Genomic DNA, 21,229 nt, shown 5'->3' with positions numbered 1-21,229 from the left:
GATGACTAACAATATTGAGCATTTTTTCATGTGCTTGTTGGCCATTGGTATATCTCCTTTTAGAAATGTCTATTCAAGTCCTTTGCCCATTTTTAATTTAACTTAATTTTATTGTTTTGTGGTAAAAACATACATAACGTAAAATTTACCATTTTAACTTTTTTTAAGTGTACATCTCACTGGCATTAAGCGCATTCACAATGTTGTGCAACTATCAATACCATTTATCTCCAGAACTATTTTCTTTAAAAAAAAAAGACAATTTTAAAATTTCTGTTTATATTTCTTTTAAAATATATATTTTTGTTGATTCCAAAAAGGAAGGGGGAGGTTACAGAGAGAGAAACACCAATGAAGAGATAGAATCATTGATCAGCTGCCTCCTGCACGTTCCCTACTGGGGATTGAGCCTGCAACCCAGGCATATGCCCTGACCGGGAATCCAACTGTGACCTCCTGGTTTATAGGTCAACACTCAAACACTGAGCCACACCAGACGGGCAAGACAATTTTAAAAAGCAGTTTTAGGTTCACTAAAAGATTGGCCTTCCTAATAACATGTACCTCACAACTCCCCATGCTTGGAGGACTTTGAAATCTCCTCCTCTGATTGGGTAACACATGCATGGTTGATGGTAGCGGGGTTGACATAGTGAAAGGTGGTGAGTGCTTTGGACAGGGATGGAGAGGACAGTTTGCTGTGGGACCTTGGGCAAGTCACTCTCCCTGTGTGGGTCTCATTGTCTCCCTGTCTCGGTGTAAAGGCCGGAGATTCCACCACCAGAGGAGTTCTAGGCCCCAGGTCTATGAATCCACTCATGACAGGGTTCATAAACTGTCAGCCCAAGTGGCATGTCTCCAGACCGCCACGTTAGGGTCCCGTCTACCTCCAGAGTTCTATATTCTCAAAGCCAAGCACAAGCTCATTTAAAGACTCACCAGGGAACCTTGCTGGGTTAGGACTGCTGCTATTACTGTAGCAGGCAGATGGGCTCTTATCAAATAGGCAGGAAGCACCCATTTAGGGACAGAGGGTTGAGTGGCTGTTGAAACAGGAGTTGCTGATTTCCAGAGCTTTTTAGCGATAAAGTGAGACCGTACTTAGGGGCCACAGGCCATTCTGCGACATACAAGGTAGAAAAATAGCAGCTAGGTTTTCTTTAACACAACCTGTGCTAAACCCTTTGCCTGCATTATCTCAGTTAATTTTCACTAGATCTTATGAGATAGGTACGGTTGTGCCCATTTTGCAGACAGGAAACTGAGGCCCAGAGAAACTGACTTGCCCAAAGGCACCAGGAGTATCTTGGGCTGTCTGGATGCGCCTGAATGTCCAGATTTGACTTACGGGGATATCCAGGCCCCCCTCACAAGGATAGGGAGCGGGGGATTCCTCAACGCGGGATCTGGGATTCGAGGTTGGTGGTCCGGGTGTCTGAGGGTGGGGGAGGAGAAGGAATGCCAGAAATGGGGGACTAGAGGAGTGCGGAGGGCAAGGGGGGCCGAAATCGGGAGGGTGGATCAGGGGTGTCCAAGGCACGGGGCGCGGGTCCCGGCAGCGCGCGGAGGCGGGGAGGATCCGGAAGCCCGGGCAGCAGCTCCGCCCCAGCGAGTCCAGCCGCGCGCCGCCTGCGCTGCGGGCTCAGACCTCCCGGCTCGACTGGCGGCGCGAGCGGCGGTGAGTGCGGCGAGCGGCTGGACGCCGATGGGGGCGCGGCGGCGGGGCGGGAGCGGGAGCCGAGGGGCTCCCGGGCTGGGAGCACCTGCCCGGGATGCGGGGCAGCTGAGGCCGGGAGTCCCGAGGCTTCGTGCCTGTTGCGGCGGCCCAGGAACCAGGCGGGTCCCGGGGTGCGAGACCGGGCGGGGCGCGCAGGGCTCCGGCTAGCACTTGGTCGCGGGGCCGGCGCGGGCGGGTCTCCAGCCTCCCAGCGCCGTCTTGGCCGTGGGACAGGCGGGGTTCCGCTCTTGCTCCCCGAGTGGGCCGGTCGTCCGCCGATCGCGTGCGGTGGGGTCGCGCCCCTGCGGGTGCGCGGTGCGCCCTCCGCGGAAAGGACGCCCCGAGTCCTCTCCGGAAAGCCGGGGTTCGCTCTGGCGCCTGCGATCTTAAAGTTGAGATTTCCAGAATCATCCCCCCCCCGCGGGGACTTAGAAACCAAACCAGACAAAACCCCACCAGTTTCCGGACGCAGGTCTCAGAAATTCGGCTTCTAGGGGCCACGACATCGGCGCTTTTGTCCTTTCCTCCGGGGATCCTCGCCGGGTCCCGGGCCGCCCTCAGTGGGTGCCTGTGTGGACACCTGGGGGCCCGGGGAGCTTCAGGAAGTGAAAATCCGGGCCACAACGCCATGGGAGGCTTGGCGGGCCAGGCGCCCCCGCCCTGAGATGGGCGCCCTGGGAGCGCAGAGTCTGCCCGTTTCCCGTCAGGATGAGTGCTGGTGGCACAGGCACGGGAACCCGTGGCCGAGGCGGACATGGCCCCTCCCGCCACGCGGGGCAGGTGCCCTCCCCTCAGCTTTCCAGGTCAGTGTGCATCTGGGCAGTGGGTTGGGTGTTACGCCAGGAGCTCCTGATCCAGGTTAGTGCGGGGGAGGAGGGCGGACCGGGGGATAAATCTTTCCCCTGGGCCTTGGTTCAGGGGCTGCCTGGAAGGAAAGTTGGCCCCTCCGTCCTCCTGGGGACCTTTTAAGGAAAAACCATGGTTTGCATGAATGTGTGCCTCACTTACTTTCCTACCCCCCGCCCCCTGGGCCTTCTCAGGGTGGCTCTTTTAAATGGAGACTCACCTGGATGCCTGTAAAGAGAGATTGTGTCTGGGATTCTACCACCGTCTGGCTTTATCACAGCTGGATCAGGATCCAGAGAGCAGGTGACTCGCTCTCTCTGGCTAGAATAACACCCCTGCTGCACTTGGCCTTCCCCACAGCCAGCCCTGGCTTTGGATCCTAATGTGCACCAGACTCTCTAAGAAACACTTACCGTCGCTCTACAATGGGAGAGGGCTATCTTCCCTCTTTCCTGTTACTTTAAGGCATTAATAATAGATGCTTTTATTCACATTTGGAAAAGTATCCTTGATGTAATGTTTCCATGGATTACGTGACTTGGTGATGGATCTGAGCCGGAGGATCAATTGGGTAAAAATCTCTAAAAGACTAGACTGAAGTAATGCCCTCTCTTTGGTGAGTGAATTTCCCTTTGTTCCTTCAGTCCGTTTTGTGGGCTGGCTGTGGGGGAAATCAAGGGCTACCTTTGCCCTGGAAAGGACACGGGAGAAAGGGTTCCTGGTCCTGAGGGGTTGACGCTGTGGGTGGAAAGTGGAAACACACAGTTGTGCAAGAGCCAGTGCTCACTAATGCCTGGAAGGGGGTTGGGAGGCATGGGAGGGAGGGTGCTACGAGCTTGTTAACCAAGAAAAGTTTAGTAGCAAAGCTGAGGCCTGAGCACCTTGGGCAGAGGGACATGTGGACATGGTGGGCAGCATTCCACGTTTGCAGAAGCATCTGAACAGAGCTTTGGAGGAGGCACAGACATACCCAGGGCTGAGGGCACTAAGAGGGGGACCACTGAGCGGGAAGGAGCCAGAAGGCATTTCCAGACCAAGTTAATTTTCAAGGACATAAACATGCATTGCGGCCATCGACCACCCATGCTGGCCAGAGGTGTGGATGGCCAGAGGTCTGAGGATAGGCTGGTGCGCATCAGGGACTTAAAATTCTCCTGCCCAAAGTGAATCTCCCCACAGCTGTGGATCCACACGAGGACGTCCCAGAGTCTTGGTATGGGACTCGTCCTCTGTGCTGCTTTTGCTGCTGTGAAAACAGCCCTGTGGGTGAGGGGATCCACCTCTTCAGGCAAACAGACCTCCTTAACTCTGTCTCTTTAGTACAGACGTGTCTGGGATGTCTTTGGTGCTCATTGGGCTGCCCGTGGCCTGTTCTGCACTTAATTGGTGTTTACTTACAGTAAAAATTGTTATTTGAGCCTAAAGGGGTACTTTCCTGAATCCTCAACATTTCATCCTGTTGTTTGAATCTGCGTTGGCGCTCTGGGCAGCTGTGGTAACACTTCCGTACCTAATGAAGTCCCTTCAACTTACTTATTTCAGTAGAAGAACTGTGTGTAATTCCATAGGGTGTAAGGCATGGACAGAATCGAGGGTGCCTGTAGTGATTTTCTGCTCACCTCCTAGTAGGTAGGAAGTTAATTCACCTGGATCCTGAATGCCTGAGGCACTTTTTCTTCTGTATTGCTTTCTTATTGGTGTTAACTGATGGAGAATTGAAACTATTTAGCTCAGGGAGCTTTAGCATTGACCGTGTTCCTGGGGTAAATTTAAGAGCTTAGCACGGTCTTGCCTGAACCTTGAGTCCAGAAAGGTTACTCATAGATAATGCATTGATATTTTTTACATTGATATAGACAATAACAATATTACAGAAAGTGTGGGAGATAGGAAAAAATGAGGCCACTCTCACCGTGTGAACGAAACGGCTAGCACGTTTGTTTGTTAATTCAGCGGCCTGGTCTTTTGTCATGGTGCCTGTTTTTTTAATGAAGTTGCAATCAGGGTACACACACTTTGGTCTCTTGATGCAGTCCCATTCATGTTCTCATTGCACAGTTTCACCAAAAACCATCATTCATGTGGAAACTGGGGATGTGGTTTCACCAGGAATCCAGAGGGAAATTGCCCTCTCTGGTTCTCCCCAATCGAAGCATTTTCCATTCCACAATTCACTGTACTTTGTACTCACGCTCTGTTTGAACCTGGCTTTCAGGTTGTGGTAAATTTATCTTTGACTTGTGGAATATACCGCCCTGCAGAAACAGATTGAATTCAGAAGATGGAATTTGAAAGCATTTCTCTGAAAATTTCACTATGAGCTTCTGTATTTTTATGGAAGTATACTGAATTTGAATAGCCTAACACTGTGGTCGGCAAACTCATTAGTCAACAGAGCCAAATATCAACAGTACGATTGAAATTTCTTTTGAGAGCCAGTTTTTTTAAACTTAAACTTCTTCTAACGCCACTTCTTCAGAATAGACTCGCCCAGGCCGTGGTATTTTGTGGAAGAGCCACTCTCAAGGGGCCAAAGAGCCCCATGTGGCTCGCGAGCCGCAGTTTGCCGACCACGGGCCTAACACCATGGTACAATTTCTCACTTCCTTCCCCGAAGATGGCTGGAGATCCCAATTTCCTCTTTTGTCTAAATTCTTCCTCCTTATTAACTTAAGAGTTTAAGAAACATCATGTATGTTGGACATTTTCTGGAGCCATTTGCAGGTTAAATTCCATTACAACAAAAACAGCCTTTCGGAGTCTTTGTATTTTAAAGATGGCTAGCCAGTGGCCCTTACTTTAAGAATTTTGAGCGACGCTCCATTTAATAAATGCACAAGTGAAGGAGTTCCTTCGGGCGTTTGTAGTCAGGTTTCACTTATGCTCACATTGTTGTAAAGAACCCTTTTCTCCAGAGACAGGAAAAGACCAGATATTTGGGGCCTTCCCCAGCAGGCCCTCCACCTTGTGTACAAACGGAGCCATTTTCTTTGGAGACCTGACAATTTGCATGCGTGCCCTTCTTTTGCTGAAGGAATCCTTTCTTCCTTGGGGTCTCCTGGGGTCACTTCTGTTAGGCACATATTCCGGGATGTCTCCTGGGTTTCTTTTCTGGGGCTGGAGAGTGGAGGCGGGGAATGGAATTGAATAATCTTCCTTTTTTTCCTCCTGAAAGAACTGATGTTAGAGGATTAAGTTGGTGGTGAAAACACTGCTTTATCTTCTCTCTGAAGGCCTTGTCCTTTTGTGTGTTGGTCTGATACCTAAGTCTAGAAAACAGTCCTGTACACATCATGAAGATGTATTTTTAGAAGAGTTTATTACCAACATGTGGTTACGACCACTTTGTGCGTCTTTTAAAGTCTACACCTTCAGGGAGGGGGTACAGATGTGTGGGGTATTAATGTATATTCAGCTGGTAGGAGTTGGGGAGATTCCTTAAATCTTAAGGCCTGATCATTCAATTAAATTTGGGGGTATATTTTTCTTTCTTTCTTAAACCTCCCCAACTAGAAATATTAGAAACCCTAATTTGTTTAACTTCCCCAATTAGAAATATTAGAAACCCCGCCTCCACTTAATCTTTTGCATTTAACCAAATACAATTAAAAACATACTTTCTTTTTTTAACACACACACACACACACACACACACACACACACATGCACGTGCATAATTGAACTTGAACGACTTTGGACGAGGCCTACCTGCCCCAGTTCACCTTACAGTTTAATTTTAGATTTGCAGGAAAATTGCAGTTAATACAGGGGTCCCCATGTACTCTCACCCAGTTCCCCTGTTGTCAACATCTTACATCGTCACTGTGGCACATTTGTCACACTAAGAAACTGACACTGGTACCTCACTGTTAACCAAACTCCAGTGTTTCCACTGATGTCCATTTTTCTGTCCCAAGGTCCCATCCAAGGTACCACATTGCTTTTAATCCCCCGTCTCCCAGTGTTCTCATCGGCTAGTTTCTCAACTTTTCTTGTTTTTCAGGACTGTGTTTGAGGAGTACCAGGCAGAGATTTTGTAGAATTTTCCTCAAGTTGGGTTTGTCTGATGCTTTTGTCATGATTACACAGGGGTTATGGGTTTGTGGAAGAATGCCACAGAGGTGAAGTGCCCTTCCCGTTACATCACATCACCTGGGGCTGCACCCTCTCGCAGTCCGGGAGCCCTCGGGGGATGCCCGACTGCCAGCTTAGTGGGCCTAAGCCAGTAGTCAGACATTCTTACCACTGCTGCAGAGGTGGGAGAGGCTCCCACCACCGCCACGGAGCCCGGCTTCTGGCTGAGCAGCGCTCCCCCTGTAGGAGCACACTGACCACCAGGGGGCAGCTCCTGCATTGAGCGTCTGCCCCCTGGTGGTCAGTGCACGTCATAGCGACTGATTGTTCCACTGTTCAGTCAATTTGCATATTAGCCTTTTATTATCTTACTAGAGGCCCGGTGCACAAAATTTGTGCATGGGTAGGGTCCCTAGGCCTGGCCGGTGATCAGGGCCGATTGGGGCCTTCCGGCTGCTGGCTGGGGTCTTCCTTCTTTCCACGCTGCCCTTTGGTGGTCAGCGCACGTCATAGCAAGTGATCAAGCTCCTGGTCTCCTGGTTGAATTCCCTAGGGGACACTTTGTATATTAGCCTTTTATATATATAGATTATCTAGGACTAGAGGCCCGGTGCATGAAATTCATGCATGGGGGTGTGTCCCTCAGCCCAGTTTGCACCCTCTCCAATCTGGGACATCCCTCTCACAATCCAGGACTGCTGGCTCCCAACCGCTCACCTGCCTGCCTACCTGATTGCCCCTAACTGCTTCTGCCTGCCAGCCTGTTCACCCCCTAACCACTCCCCTGCCAGCCTGATCGACGCCTAACTGCCCTCCTGCTGACTCGATTGCCCATAACTGCCCTCCCCTGCCGGCATGGTCACCCCTAACTGCCCTCCCCTGCAGGTCTGGTGGCCCCTAACTTAAGGTGACCAGACGTCCTGCTTTTGGCGGGACAGTCCCGATTTTTAACAATTTGTCCTGCATCCCGTGGCGTTTTAAAAAAGTCCTGATTTTTGGAAAGAATGCACGACAAACTAGGGAACAGCGGGAGAACGGGAAGGGAATATACGGTTTTCGGCGGCCATGTGGCTATTTAGCCAGGATATGAGTTTTATATTATTTTTGTTAATATTATAATGTTAAACTTTAATAATAACAAATGATTGTTGAGAACTGATTATCGAGAACTGCTTATCAAAGTTCGCATTGTTGATAAGTTGTTAGAATTTGACCACCATTGTTTGGACTTAATGAACAATGGCATTATTTGGGATTGGCAACGACGAAAACATTTTGTAACTGTCTCTCAGACGATACACATCATACTGCATGCTAGTAAGCTAGTTAAACAAGTGATGTCATTACAAATCAGCTATTCAGATAATTTAGGTAAGTAATTTATTTATTTCATAAATACATAAATTTTCTTGAATTTAGCAGACAGTACTCATATTATTTATATTTTATAGTGGCGGCAAAAAGTCTAGCGCCGGCCTTGAAAGTGACACTTACGACTTACGTTACGGCAAATTCATGACCTTTTAAACAACGACAGCAATCTACTAAAAAAATTCACTCAAATGAGAAATATGCCAAATAATAAAATAATACTATACATAATTTTTTATTTATTATATTTGTAAATTATACTTATGTTGAAATTTAAAAAAACATATTACAATACTATTTTTGCGTTCTATGAAAATTTTTGTTGCTCCATATAGACCAAATTTTTAATCAAGAACTGCTCCTCCCTCCCCCCCGGTCAATGGTGTCCCGCTTTACCAATGTTAAAATCTGGTCACCTTACCCTAACTGCCCTCCCCTGCAGGCCTGGTTACCCCAAACTGCCCTCCCCTACAGGCCTGGTCGCCCCCAACTGCCCTCCCCTGCTGGCCTGGTCACCCCTAACTTCCTTCCCTTGGCAAGCTGGTCCCCCCCTAAATGCCCTCCCCTGCCAGCCCGATTGCCCCTAACTGCCCTCCCCTGCTGGCCTGGTCATCCCTAGCTGCCCTCCTCTGCAGGCTGGGTCGCCCCCAACTGCCCTCCCCTGCCAGCCTGGTTGCTTCTAACTGCTCTCCCCTGCTGGCCTGGTCACCCCCAACTGCCCTCCCCTGCCAGCCTGGTCGCCCCCAACTGCCCTCCCCTGCTGGCCTGGTTCCCCCCAATTGCCCTCCCTGCAGGCCTGGTCCCCCCAACTGCCCTCCCCTGCAGGCCTGGTCCCCCCCAACTTCCCTCTCCTACAGGCCTGGTCCCCCCGCAACTGCTCTCTCCTACAGGCCTTGTCCCTCCCAACTGCCCTCCCCTGCAGGCCTGGTCCCCTACAACTGCCCTCCCCTGCCAGCCTGGTCACCCCTAACTGCTCTCCCCTGCTGGGCTGGTCGCCCCCAACTGCCCTCCCCTGCAGACCTGGTCTCTCCCAACTGTCCTCCCCTGCCGGCCTGGTCGCCCACAACTGCCCTCCCCTGCTGGCCATCTTGTGGCGGCCATCTTGTGTCCACATGGAGGCGGCCATCTTTGACCACATAGGGGCGGCCATCTTGTGTGTTGGAGTGATGGTCAATTTGCATATTACCTCTTTATTATATAGGACAAGACGCTAAATCCAGCTCCCACCCAGGAGTTGGAAGGAAGAGATGAGGCTCCACCTCCTAGAGGGGAGGTTGTCGATGCTTATCACTTGGAATGCTGTAAGGAAGACTTGTCTTCTTCATTTAAAAAATACACCCTTCCACCCGGCAGGTGTGGCTCAGTGGTTGAGCATCAACCTATGAACCAGGAGATCACATGCCCAGGTTGCGGGCTTGATCTCTAGTAGGGAGCGTGTGGGAGGCAGCTGGTCAATGATTCTCATCATTGATGTTTCTATCTCTCTCTCCCTCTCCCTTCCTCTCTGAACTAAAATAGATCCAGAGACATGGAATCATCGAATAGGCCATCGAGCCTCAGAGGGAAGGCAGGGGAGAGTGGGTGGGGGTGGGGGTGGTGAGAGATCAACCAAAGGACTTATACGCATGCATATAAGCATAACCAAAGGACTCAGACAGTAGGGGGGCGGGACATGTGCTGGGAGGTGGGGGGAGAGTGGCCAGGGAGAGGTCAGTGGGGGAAAAGGAGACATGTAATACTTTCAACAATAAATAATTTAAATTAAAAAAGAAATATACACTTCAAAAGAGCTGGCATTATAAATATGCCATGGAGGGAGGGTCCATGTCTCCCCAATCCCTCAGCCTGTTGTCTGAGGTGATATAGGTCAGATATGTGCATGAAATCTCAGCTCTACACAGAGGTAGGCTGTGTTCCGCTTTCCCAAAGCCCTGTGGGGAATCCAGAGAAACAGAACAGCCCTGGCTTGGCCTGGAGGGCTGTAACGTGGTCCATTTGGGCAACAAAATCTAACTTGCAGACAGGAAGTAATTAGGACGCATGAGGAAGGCATATGTCACAAGGGCTGGAGGGGGGTGGGTTAGGTCCGGGGGAATGAAAAGAGCAGAAAGCGTAATGTTTAATACCCAGTCTCACTTTATTCCTAAGTCTTGCTAAAGGGGAGACTATTGTTTTCCATAGTTTTCAACGACATGACAATTACAGTACCTGCAGTCATCTGGAATAGAGCCAAAATTGAGGAAATAAGCAAATATAGGACTCCCGGGAGTGTAGATGTTATCATTAAGCCAGATGTCCAGGTTGTTTACCTTTCTCATAGGAGGCGCCCAAGTTCACTAGTAACTCTTACTTTACCTGGAGCCCTTATGCCCCGGGCCTGGTTTCCCAGCGGTGGGACTTCGGGAGGGAGCTGTGAATCGGCAGGAGGAGAGGCGGACTGGGGCTAGCATCAGCCCAGGTTGGACCTGGGGCCGCCTGGGCTAGCATGGCCGACACAAACATGTTCTTATTTATTTATTTTTTGCTCATTTTAAGAAGGCCAAGAGACGTGTGGGATCGATTTGAGAACTTGGTTAAGATACTTTCTGGGGAGCGATGTTGAAAGAGACTGTCAGTCAGAATGAAGCCACACCAGAAATTATGGGAGTGGCATTTTCGTTGTGTTTAGACGTAATCTGGGGGGAGGACCCCCTTGGCCGTGGGCTGTGGGGCCTGTGATGTGTGTTTACACGGACGGGGGAGTTGGTGGTGGCTTCTGCTGTGGTTGGCTTCTCCCAATATGCTAGGTTTTGAGACTTATTTTTGGAATCTGAACTCCCCTTGGCAGGAGTTGAATACTTTTGGGGGGTTTTGAAGTTGCTCTTGGGCTTAGGGTTAGTGAAACAGAACCCCTGTGTGAGGTCCCTCCTCAGAAGGTCCAGCCTGGTGCCCAGATCCTTTGCTTGCCTTAGAATCTGGACTCAGTTTCCCCTTTGTGTCTGCCTCCATATCTTCCTATATGGGCTCCTTAGGGCCATCGAGGGAGAGAGCATGTCTCCTCAACCCCTCGTCCACCACCAGCCTTCAGAACCCCCCCCCCCCCCCATGAAAAATGGATCATAGCACAAAATGCAAAGAGAAGAACTTTATTTTGGTGAATAGGATGTGGTCGGTACAGATTTGGGAATTCTATAGCAGGAATGGTCGAGTACACATCTCACCAAATAGAAATGATCAGCTTAATCACTGTGCAAACACTCAGGGAGAGGCCCTAGGCCTGGTGCGGGGCAGGGATACAGTGCCAGTTCACGGGACAAAGGGCTGTGTGATGTCAGTTCACCCTGAGGCGGGAGGACAGAGGAGGCCAGCCTGGGGAAGGCAGATAAGGGTTGGCAAAGGAGGCTTTTTCCCCCATTAAAAGATTGAATTTATTTTAATTATAAATATATATTGTTACAATCAATAAATTCTAAATTCATTGTGTTATAAAAAATATATAATTTAATTATTTTTCTTAATGTGATTTTGGTTATATAATATTGCTCTGGTTCAATATACAAAAGATCGGCAAGGGTATAAATAGGAAAAGTGTTTGTCCCATTGCATCCCCAGTTCACCTTCCTGCTTACAGCCAGCCACCGTTACCAGTTTCTTGTGTATCCTTTTAGAGATATTTTATTCATCTTATATAAGGAAATATGTATATCCTTCTTATACACAAACTAGAGGCCGGTGCACGAGATTTGTGCACTTGGGGGGGGGCGGGTCCCTCAGACCCGCCTGCGCCCTCTCACAGTCCGGGAGCCCTTAGGGGATGTTCAACTGACGGCTTAGGCCCGCTCCGCGCGGGAGCAGGCCTAAGCCATCAGTTGGACATCCTTAGCGCTGCCGTGGAGGCGGGAGAGGCTACCGCCACCGCCGCTGTGCTCGCCAGCAGTGAGCTGGGCTCAGGGCTTCTGGCTGAGTGGTGCTTCCCCTGTGGGAGCGCACTGATCGCCATGGGGCAGTCCTGCATTGAGCATCTGCCCCCTGGTGGTCAGTGCACATCATAGCGACTGGTTGTTCCGCCATTTGGTCGATTTGCCTATTAGCCTTTTATTATACAGGCAGTCCTTGGGTTACATCAGACTTGACTTACGTCATTTCGTGGTTATGTCACCATCTCCCATTTACAGTATTTATAAAAAAAAAATATGTTCCGTTATTTCGACATATGTACATATGTGCTTTATGTTTTTTATTATTTATTTACCACAAGTAAAGGTCAGGAATTGTTATCTTTCTTTAAACTTTTTTTTACTGTTTCACTTCATTACTGCTGTGTATGTGCTCCACGTGAGTGACATAGGTGCTTATGTAGGTGGGTTCCGACTTACGGCGAAAATCGAGTTACGTCACGCCGTAGGAACGGGTCTCCGACGTAATCCAAGGACTGCCTGTAGAGCATGCTGACTTGCTATAATTGCTGTCCAAGCTATTCATACAATGATATGTTTTAGGGATTATTGCATTTCTGCACATAAAACTTCCTTGTTCTGTTTTAATGGTTGATACCATTGCCTTGGGAGGATGGGCCATCACTGATCTACCCAGCTCCCTGCTGATGGACAATTAGGTGGTTTCTAGCAACACTGCAGTGAATACCCCGTGTGCTCAAAGTTCTGTCACTTTGCCCATGCATGGGGTTATCTCTCATGCAGATTCCTCGAGGGGGAAGTGCTGAGTCAAAGGACTCGTGCATGTTAAAATTTTGGCAGATGCTTCCATTTCGTGAGCCTCAGTTTACCTTTCCACCAGGCCTGTGTGACATCCACAACCAGGCAGCTCCATGTGGAATCAAATGCTTTGCCCTTTGCCAGGGTGAAAGTGCAGATCTAATGATGGGTGAAAAATATCCTGTAATCAGTTGTGAGTTTTTAAAAACACAAACCTTTTATTTTAGAACTAGTGGCCCGGTGCACGAAATCCGTGCACATTAAAAGGGAATTAATTAGAGGAAATATTTTAATATTGCTATTTGCCCTTTCTCTATAATAGAAGTGTCAGAGATAAAAGAAAATTAGTAAAATGTATATGAAAATCTTCCTCCTGTCAGAGCCTGGGGCACGCCGCGGGACCCAGAGTCAAGTCCCCGCCCACCCATGTGCGCCCTCAGACCTGGCTGGCCTCACCCCCATTGGGTGAGATCCAGATCTGGCCAGCCCCACCCCTGTCAAGCCCCGCCGGGTGCGGGGGGAGCGCAGCCTCAGGTCCCATGGCCTGACGCTGGGTAGAGGGCACAGCCTCAGGTCCCCCAGCCCAGTCAAGTCCCGCCGGGCGTGGGGCACGGCCTCAGGTTCCCCGGCCCGGGGCGAAGGGCACGGCCTGAGGTCCCCCGGCCTGGCACCGGGATGGGGGGGGCGCGCCTTGAGGTCTCCCGTCAAGCCACGCTGGGCAGGGGGCGCGGCCTGAGGTCCCCAGTCAAGCCCCGCTGGCCGGGCGGCGCAGCCTCAGGTCTCCCACCCTGCCCGGCTCCATGAAGCCTCAGGTCCCTGCTGATTGCTCGTTATGGGAACCCTGCCTCCACTGCGGATGCAGCCATCTTGTGATGGTGTGACTGTTAATTTGCATATTACAGCTTTATTATATAGGACTAGGGGCCCGGTGCACGAAATTCGTGCACTGGGGAGGGGTCCTTTAGCCCAGGCTACCCCCTCTCACATACTGGGAGCCCTCAGGGGATGTCCTACTGATGGCTTAGGCCTGCTTCCTGTTGGGAGCGGGCCTAAGCCGCAGTCTGGCCTCCCTTTGCAGGAGGCGACTGGGCTGATCAGGGGAAGGTGCCAGCCCCATCACTCCTCTGCTGCAGACACTGCCAGTCACCGCAGCTGCCAAGGTATTTTCATCAACAGGGACTCCAGTCCCTTCACGATGAAAAATGACGACTTTAAGCATTTTCAAGATGTGTCTTTCATAAGATATGACATTTCTTTCTTTATCTTTTTTTATCCTCACCTGAGGATATGTTTCCGTTAATTTTTTCCCCTTCCCTCCAATCGCAGGCTCGGGCCGCCCAGGCTTTAGGCTTGGGCAGGGGACCCCTGCCCCTCCAATGGCCGGCTCGGAGTGACCTGGGGGCCGAGGATGTTCCTGGGACCCAGGTACATATGCAAATTAACCGCCATCTTTGTTGGGTTAATTTGCATACTCACACTGATTGGCTGTGGGCGTAGCGGAGGTATGGTCAGTTTACATGTTTGTCTATTATTAGGTAAGGTAGTTTCAGATTTACAGAAAAGTTGCAGAGTTAGTGCAGAAGTCCCATATACTCCATCTAGCTTCCCCCATTGTTAGCATCTTACATCACCAGGTGTTTGTCACAACTAAGAAACTGACATCGGCACCTTACTATTAACCAAACTCCAGATTTTATTTGAAGGTCACCAGTTGTTTTCCACTGGATTCTGTTCCAGGGTCCTACATTGTATGTAGTTGTCACATCTCCTCCTCCTCCGGTTTCTCGGACCTTGGCAGTTTTGAGGAGTTCTGGCCTGGTTTCCTGTAAAAAGTTGTCCGGTCTGGGGTTTGTCTGATGTATCCTCATGATGAGCCTGAGGGGTCAGAGGTTTGGGGTCAGAGGTTTGGGGGAGGAAGGCCACAGAGCTGAAAAGCCCTTTTCACCCCATCCTATTAGCAGGTATGAGATGTCCACGTGACTTCTCACCCCCGATGTTAAGCCTGACCATCTGTTTCTGTGTTTGAACTGCACCTCCTTGCTTGGGAGAGAGATGAGGATCTTTTTGTACGTGAAAACGAAGTTGTCCAGAGATGGTCGTGGTCAGCTCGATGGGTGTGGGGTTCAGGAGTAGGGGGACCACAGGAACTGTGTGCAGATCCCCAAGTCCCAAGGGACCTGCTGTAGAAGGACTGATGGGGAAGGAGCAGCCCTTGCAGGAGACAGAGGGTCAGGGCCAGGCCACATGAGGCGGTCCTTCCAGAGCGGGTGCCTGGCAACTTCGGGAGAGAACAGGAAATGGAGTGGGCTTGGAGGGGTGGAGGCGGAGGGGGGAAGGAGGCTGGAGATGGAGGGTGAATCCGTTGGTGTGGGAGAGGGGCAGGGAGCCCCAGGGGCTGAGGCCCAGGCTGAGGGTAGAGGGGCGTTCTGCTTTTACATTTTCACAAGGAAAGATTGGAACCACTGCCGAGAATGGGATGCACGCAGTGTGAAGGGGTCTGTGCCTGGGTCTTCCTGCCCCCTAGCGGTGAAACCTCTGCGTCACCGTGGGCAGGTGACCCCCCGCCCCCTCCCTGGGCTTTGCTTAGCTTCCCTGCAAATAATTAAACTGTATGCTTACAGCAACCCACATGCCCAGTGTTCTGAGTACACCCACCGACTTCACTAGTACAGCAGCCCTCCAAGGGGTAGATACTTTTTTCAGCCCATTTTCCAGATGAGGAAACCGAGGCCACAGAGAAACCAAGCAGCCCACCCAGGTTCAACCAGCCTGGAAGTGGCAGGGTTGGAATTTGAACTGAGGGAGCCTGGTGCCAGAGTTTCTGCTCTTAAACACTCGACCTGCCTTCAGATTCCATTGTCGTAATACTGTTTCCTTTCGGCAATTTTCATTCCCCTTCCCGTGCCCTGCCTGCTCACATTTTTTTCATGCCCTCTCTTTCCTCGGAGTGACTGTTGGGTGTTCAGTAGGCCAGGCCACGGTTCATGAGGGGTACCTGTCCACGCTTGTCAGTGTCAGGGGAACACAGACAGATGTTTCCGAAAATGCCACATCTGGGCACCAGGCAGAGAGGTCCCTCCTGTGACCTGTCTGAGCTCAGTGGCCTCGGTTTCCCCACCGGGTCATTTTCCGATTGGATTTTGCCATGAAGCCCTTTGTATCTTGAGCAATAGTCTGAGGAGAATTCTCAGTACTGGGCCTTATCTCTCTGCCCTCTTCCTCCTTGGCTTTTGGGCCCTGCCTGCCTGTGGGTCATTTCACCAGAAAGGGATGAGGGTGGGAAGGAAAAGTGACCCAAGATTCCATAAGTCCCTCATTCGCCACTATCCGCCCCTCCGTGCTTGCCAGGCATTGACAAGCACTGAGGATGGAGAGGTGTGAACTCTGTAACTCCTTCCTGTCCACACAAGTCAGCAGGAGTTCCTGATGGTAGGGACTCGGGGTACAAGCCACTTAGAGCCTCTAAGTTTTCTCACGAAAAAAGACAGGTTGTCATTGCTGGAGAGTGGGTGACACATCATCCATGTTGAACGAGTGGCTTTAGAGCCACACCCAGGACCAGGGCGTGAACACGGAGTGACAGGCATTTCTGAGCTTGGAGTGGTGGCAGTGATCACGAGTCAGACCCTGAACGGATGATAAAGTCGCAGGAACTGCCACTTCCGTAACCCCAGCCAGCATCGAGGAATAAAAATGAACGGATCTTGAGGTTCGGAGACTGTGGTTTTCTTTTCTTTCTGATTTTATCTTGTTGGTGTTTGCACGCCTCCACACTTCCCCTTTCAAGTTCTTTCCACCCACGTCTTGACTTGCTTCCCTGCTGCACATCCCAGGGTGCCCTTTTGAGAAACATCGCTCTCCCCCCCCCCCCCCCCCCCCAGGAATCCTGGAGGAAACGAAGGATTCCAGACCCATTAAGTGATTCCAATTCTGGAGCATGTTTGGAGACGCTTTGGCCAAATCCTCATGTTGCCTTGAGACCCTCCATGATGGAGGCCTGTCGTCCCATGAATGTCTTTCTTTAAAAACTTTTTTCTCAGGTTCTGAGTTGAGGCTCTGAGGGTAAGACCCTCTCGTTTACATCAGCTTTCAGTCCTGATGCCATCCAAGGTGGGTCTTGGTGTCCTTTTTGCACCCAGGTATTTTCCACAGACATCTGTTGAAACATCAGGGTGACCAACGTGTCCTGGTTTGCCTGGGACTTTCCCAGCCTTAGCACCAAAAGTCCCGTACCCAAGGACACCCCTGGGCAAACGGATGGCGCGTCACCCTGTGAGGCACCCATGATGTTTGGAGCTGGAGATGCAGATTTTAATAAATTTCCACTCCTTGTTCTTATAGGGCCCACAGACTGGTCAGGAAGACATAGTAAAAAATAAAATAAAATGCTCTGCGCCACGTACAGCAGAGAAACACTTATAGTAACAGCTGACACATCTGAGGACTTATGTGTCCTTCGTTGTTCTGGTACTTTTCACAAGGATTCATTTTATCCTCCCAAGAACCTTAAGAAACTACCATTGTGCCCATTATACAGATGGAAAAACCAAGGCTCCAGTGTCGTGCTGTGGGACATGGGAGAGCCTGGGTGTGACCACAGGCCATCTGGCTCCGTACCCTGCACCCTTTATTCTGGACTGGGTGGAGAGGTTTGGGGAGGAATTCTGCCCTGGGAAGGCCACAGGTTGTTTCTTGGAGGGAGTGACGTGCTTACTAGGATATGATAGGTGAGAAGAATTTGTAGACACTTTGGGAAGGAAGGAAAATAAGACAGAAGGAGGGTGCCTGGCATGTTGGAGACATCTAAGCGAGGCTGCAGATGCACAAAAGATCTGCATTTGCACTGGTGGTGGGGGGTAAAGTGAGAGAGGGGTGGGAAGTAGGGGCCCAGTGCATCCTGGGAAACCCCTCCATCCTGGGCAACCTGGTATCTGATCACCTTGGTGGGACACATTGGGGGGGTGGGTGTCAGAAACACCCCAATGGTCTTGATGTTAATAAATGGGCATCACTGGATGGGCTGAACCAAGACGGTGGTGAATTTGGAGGCTCGGCTTGTAGGCCTTGGCTTGTGACATGGAGACCAGAGATTTCCAGCAATGCCTGCTTTTTTCTTTTTATTGAGGTAAAGTTCACATACCATAAACCCTCCACTTAAAGTGTACAGTTCAGTGGCATGTAGTACATTCACGATGTTGCGCAACCATCACCTCTCTCTAGTTCCAGAGCGTTTTCATCTCCCCAAAAAGAAACCGTACCCATTAACGGTCGCTCCTTATTTCGCCCCCAAACCTCCCTCCAGGCCCTGGCCACCACTGATTTGCTTCCTGTCACTGCGTTCACCTTCTCTGCACATTTCAGATGGATGGAATCACATGATGTGGCCTTTTGTGTCTGGTTTCTCTCACGTGGCATCCTGCTTTCAAGGCTGGCTCCGGGGGTGTCTTGGAGCTGAGTTATCGGTGACAAAGCTGCTCGGCCAGCCCTCTCTAGGCTCCTGGGAGTCAGCTTCTTCCCTTAGAAGTTAGGGTTCCAGGCAGCTGCTGCCAGTCTTGGCTCCTAAATGTCAAACGAGTGTGGGTGCAGGCACAGGATGAGGGAGATGGCCCTCAAGCTCGTGGTGAGCGCCTGAAACCGCAGCCCTCGTGGCATGTTTCCGGGGATTCTAAAGCTGTTGAGGCCAAACTTTTGAGGAGCAGATCCATTGCTGAAAGTGAGTTTATTCCACGTTCTGGGGTTTCAGGATCGGTTAAGGCAGCTCAGGGTTTTTCTCTAGGATTTCCAGGGCTTTCCCCTTCTTTCTTTCTTTTTTAATATACTAGAGGCCCGGTGCATGAAAATTCATGCACTGGAGGGGGGTCCCTCAGCCCGGCCTGCCCCCTCTCACAGTCCGGGAACCCTCAGTGGTGGGAGGCGACCCGGTGATCAGGGGAAGGCGATGCCCCATCACACCTCTGCTGCCGCCACTGCCAGCAGCACAAGCCTCGGCCAGCCCTGGTTACCTGAGCCTCGGGCGGCCCTGGGCGGCTGGGCAGCCAACATGTGAGGCTTGCCTGTGCCTCGGGCCGGCCCTGGGTGGCTGTGGGGCTGAGGGGACTGAGGGACTCCAGAGGCAAACACACGGCACGGCCGGGCCCGCCTGCCAATCCGGCGGGCCTGAGGCGACGGGGCACCGCCATCTTGTGGCTGTGGGTGCCATCATCTTTGAGGGTGGGGCAATCAATTATCATATTCCCTTCTTATTGGCTGTGGGCGCCGTCATTTTTGAGGGTGGGCAGTCAATTAGCATATTCCCTCTTTTATTTGATAGGATATTTTTTTTATTTCAGAGAGGAAGGGAGAGGGAGAGAGAGAGATAGAAACATCAGTGATGAGAGAGAATCGCTGATCGGCTGCCTCCTGAACACACCCCACTGGGAACTGAGCCTGCAACCCAGGCATGTGCCCTGACTGGGAATCGAACCGTGACCTCCTGGGTGAGAGGTCAACGCTCACTGAGCCACACGGGCTGGGCTGCCTTCGCTTTCATCAGGGCAGTATTAGAAAGCCAGCCCTGAGCTGCTCTGGGACTCAGCTGGTTAGAGGGCTTTGCCTTTTTCTCCCTTGGGGTCGCAGCCTGTGGTGGAGATATCCTCTCCCACCGTCACTTACAAAATGTGCACCTCAGAAATTCTGAGGTTCCCCCCGTCGTTGTTTGTCTCCCCAGATGAGAAGGAAGAGCTTCCTGGACACCTGCCTTTGGTTGATCATTGAGATCCCGGCCCTACCCTTATTAGAGCAGATCGTGTTTGCATTGCAGAGTCCCCAGTGACAAAATGACTTAGAATCCATTCTGGCCAGGTCTTCCCTTTGTCTCGGTTGTGTGGTGTGAAAGTCTGAAATGCATCTTTTCACCCTTTTAGGCAGAGGTGACACCTTGAGAGCTGTTCAGATGTGTTGCTTCCACTGAGAATTTCTTTAAAAAGTTTTCTTTAAATTTTTTTAATGTTTAAAATCTTTATTTTTGAAAGCATTACATATGTGAGAATTTATTTTCTATTCGTTTCACTTGGGGGCAAGGTGTGCAAAATGAGGCTGCTGATTGGGCCTGGATCTCCGAGCCTGGGGGGAGCTTTGGTGGACTCTAAAGGACTCCGGAGTTTGATGGGCCTGGGTTCAAACCCCAGCCCTGCCACTTTGTCTGTGTGACTTTGGACAAGCAGCTTAACCTCTCTGGGCCCAGTTTTCTCATTTATCAGTTGGGATGATGATAATAATTCCGGACTTAGTGGGTTGAAAACTACATGGGATGGCACCTGGAAGGGCATACATTACAGGGCCTAGTACAATAAAGTAAGAGCCCCCTATGGTTCATGTAGATGCAGCTGTGAATCTGGGGTGGGGGTGGAGAGTAGTAGATTTTGCTCAGGCCAGACCTCTGGACTCAAAGATGCCGAAATAAGGTTTAACAGCCTCCTTATCTGGTTCGCCTTAGTACTCCTCAGCTTCTTTCTGGGGTGAGAACCCAGCAGATTCAAGACCCAGACGAGTGACTGGTGACAAGAGGAATTGGTCGGCCCAGCCCTGCCTGGCTCCAAGGCAGAAAGGAGTGTCACCCTATCCCGCCCTCCCCCTCAGCTGTGACTCATGAGATGGAGGTGTGAGAGGGCTGGGCTTGCCTGCAAAAGAATATACAGATGTAAAGGGACCTTAGGACTTGGTCAGTAGGAGGTTAAAATGCGTTTGGACAGTTGCATTGATGACAGCAACAAAAGAGGAGACACATTTTAGGAACACTAGATGAATAAATGTTGGCAATTTTGGAAAATTCATTGGACCCACACTGTGGATTCTCAGGGGAGACCCAAGGGAGTGAAAATCAGCAGGGGAGGGACCCTCTTGCTGGGGACAGGAGAAGCGAAAAAATACCTTAGATATTACAGTGGTGTGTGGCCCTCCAAAATTCAACCCTACCCAACAAAATCTTATTTCTTAGTATTTCATTACTCTTGTTAGGCAGAAATTAAATTATATTTAAATTAATTAATTAAATTTAAATATAATTTAATTTTACTCTCTGGAGTGGGGGTGGGAGGGTAGTGGGGGAGATAGCGGTAATGAAAACAAGCTTGAGAAATCCTGTTCTCTACTAGTTCCATGAATGAGCGACTCCCAGACTCATTCCTCTAGGCTCAGGGGTAATATCCACATAACCCTTACTGCCCATTGACGAGAATGTTTCACTAAGCAAATCGTTGAAACTTGGAACAAGGGAAATTTTCTGCGAGGGACCCCAATATTCCAAGTGGCATAGTTACAGATAAGAAAGTGGGGGCCAGGGTTATGCGGCTGGTCATGAGCCAATATTTCTAAGGCCAAACCCAGTTCTTGCGTCAGAAATGCAGATCCATGGATTGGAAATGCCTCCTTTTCCTTCTTTCATACACACACACACACACACACACACACACACGCAACACACACAAACACACACTAGAGGCCTGGTGCGCGAAATTTGTGCACGGGGTGGGGGGAGGTCCCTCAGTCC

At 50.5% G+C, this 21,229-nt stretch overlaps 1 protein-coding gene across 1 annotated transcript in view; it reads left to right on the top strand.

Moving 5' to 3' along the window:
• The first annotated feature begins 1,564 nt into the window (after positions 1-1,564).
• Positions 1,565-21,229, top strand: part of LITAF (lipopolysaccharide induced TNF factor) — a 34,085-nt gene continuing 14,420 nt past the window's right edge. The window contains exon 1 of the mRNA XM_079785294.1: positions 1,565-1,678. The gene's annotated coding sequence lies outside the window, so the exon portion shown is untranslated. The remainder of the gene's footprint in view (positions 1,679-21,229) is intronic.

The sequence above is a fragment of the Cnephaeus nilssonii genome (assembly GCF_951640355.1).
Source record: "Cnephaeus nilssonii genome assembly, chromosome: 2".
NCBI classification, from domain to species: Eukaryota; Metazoa; Chordata; class Mammalia; order Chiroptera; family Vespertilionidae; genus Cnephaeus; species Cnephaeus nilssonii.
Note: the sequence above shows the minus strand (reverse complement) of the source record. Positions and strands in the feature narration are given on the sequence as shown.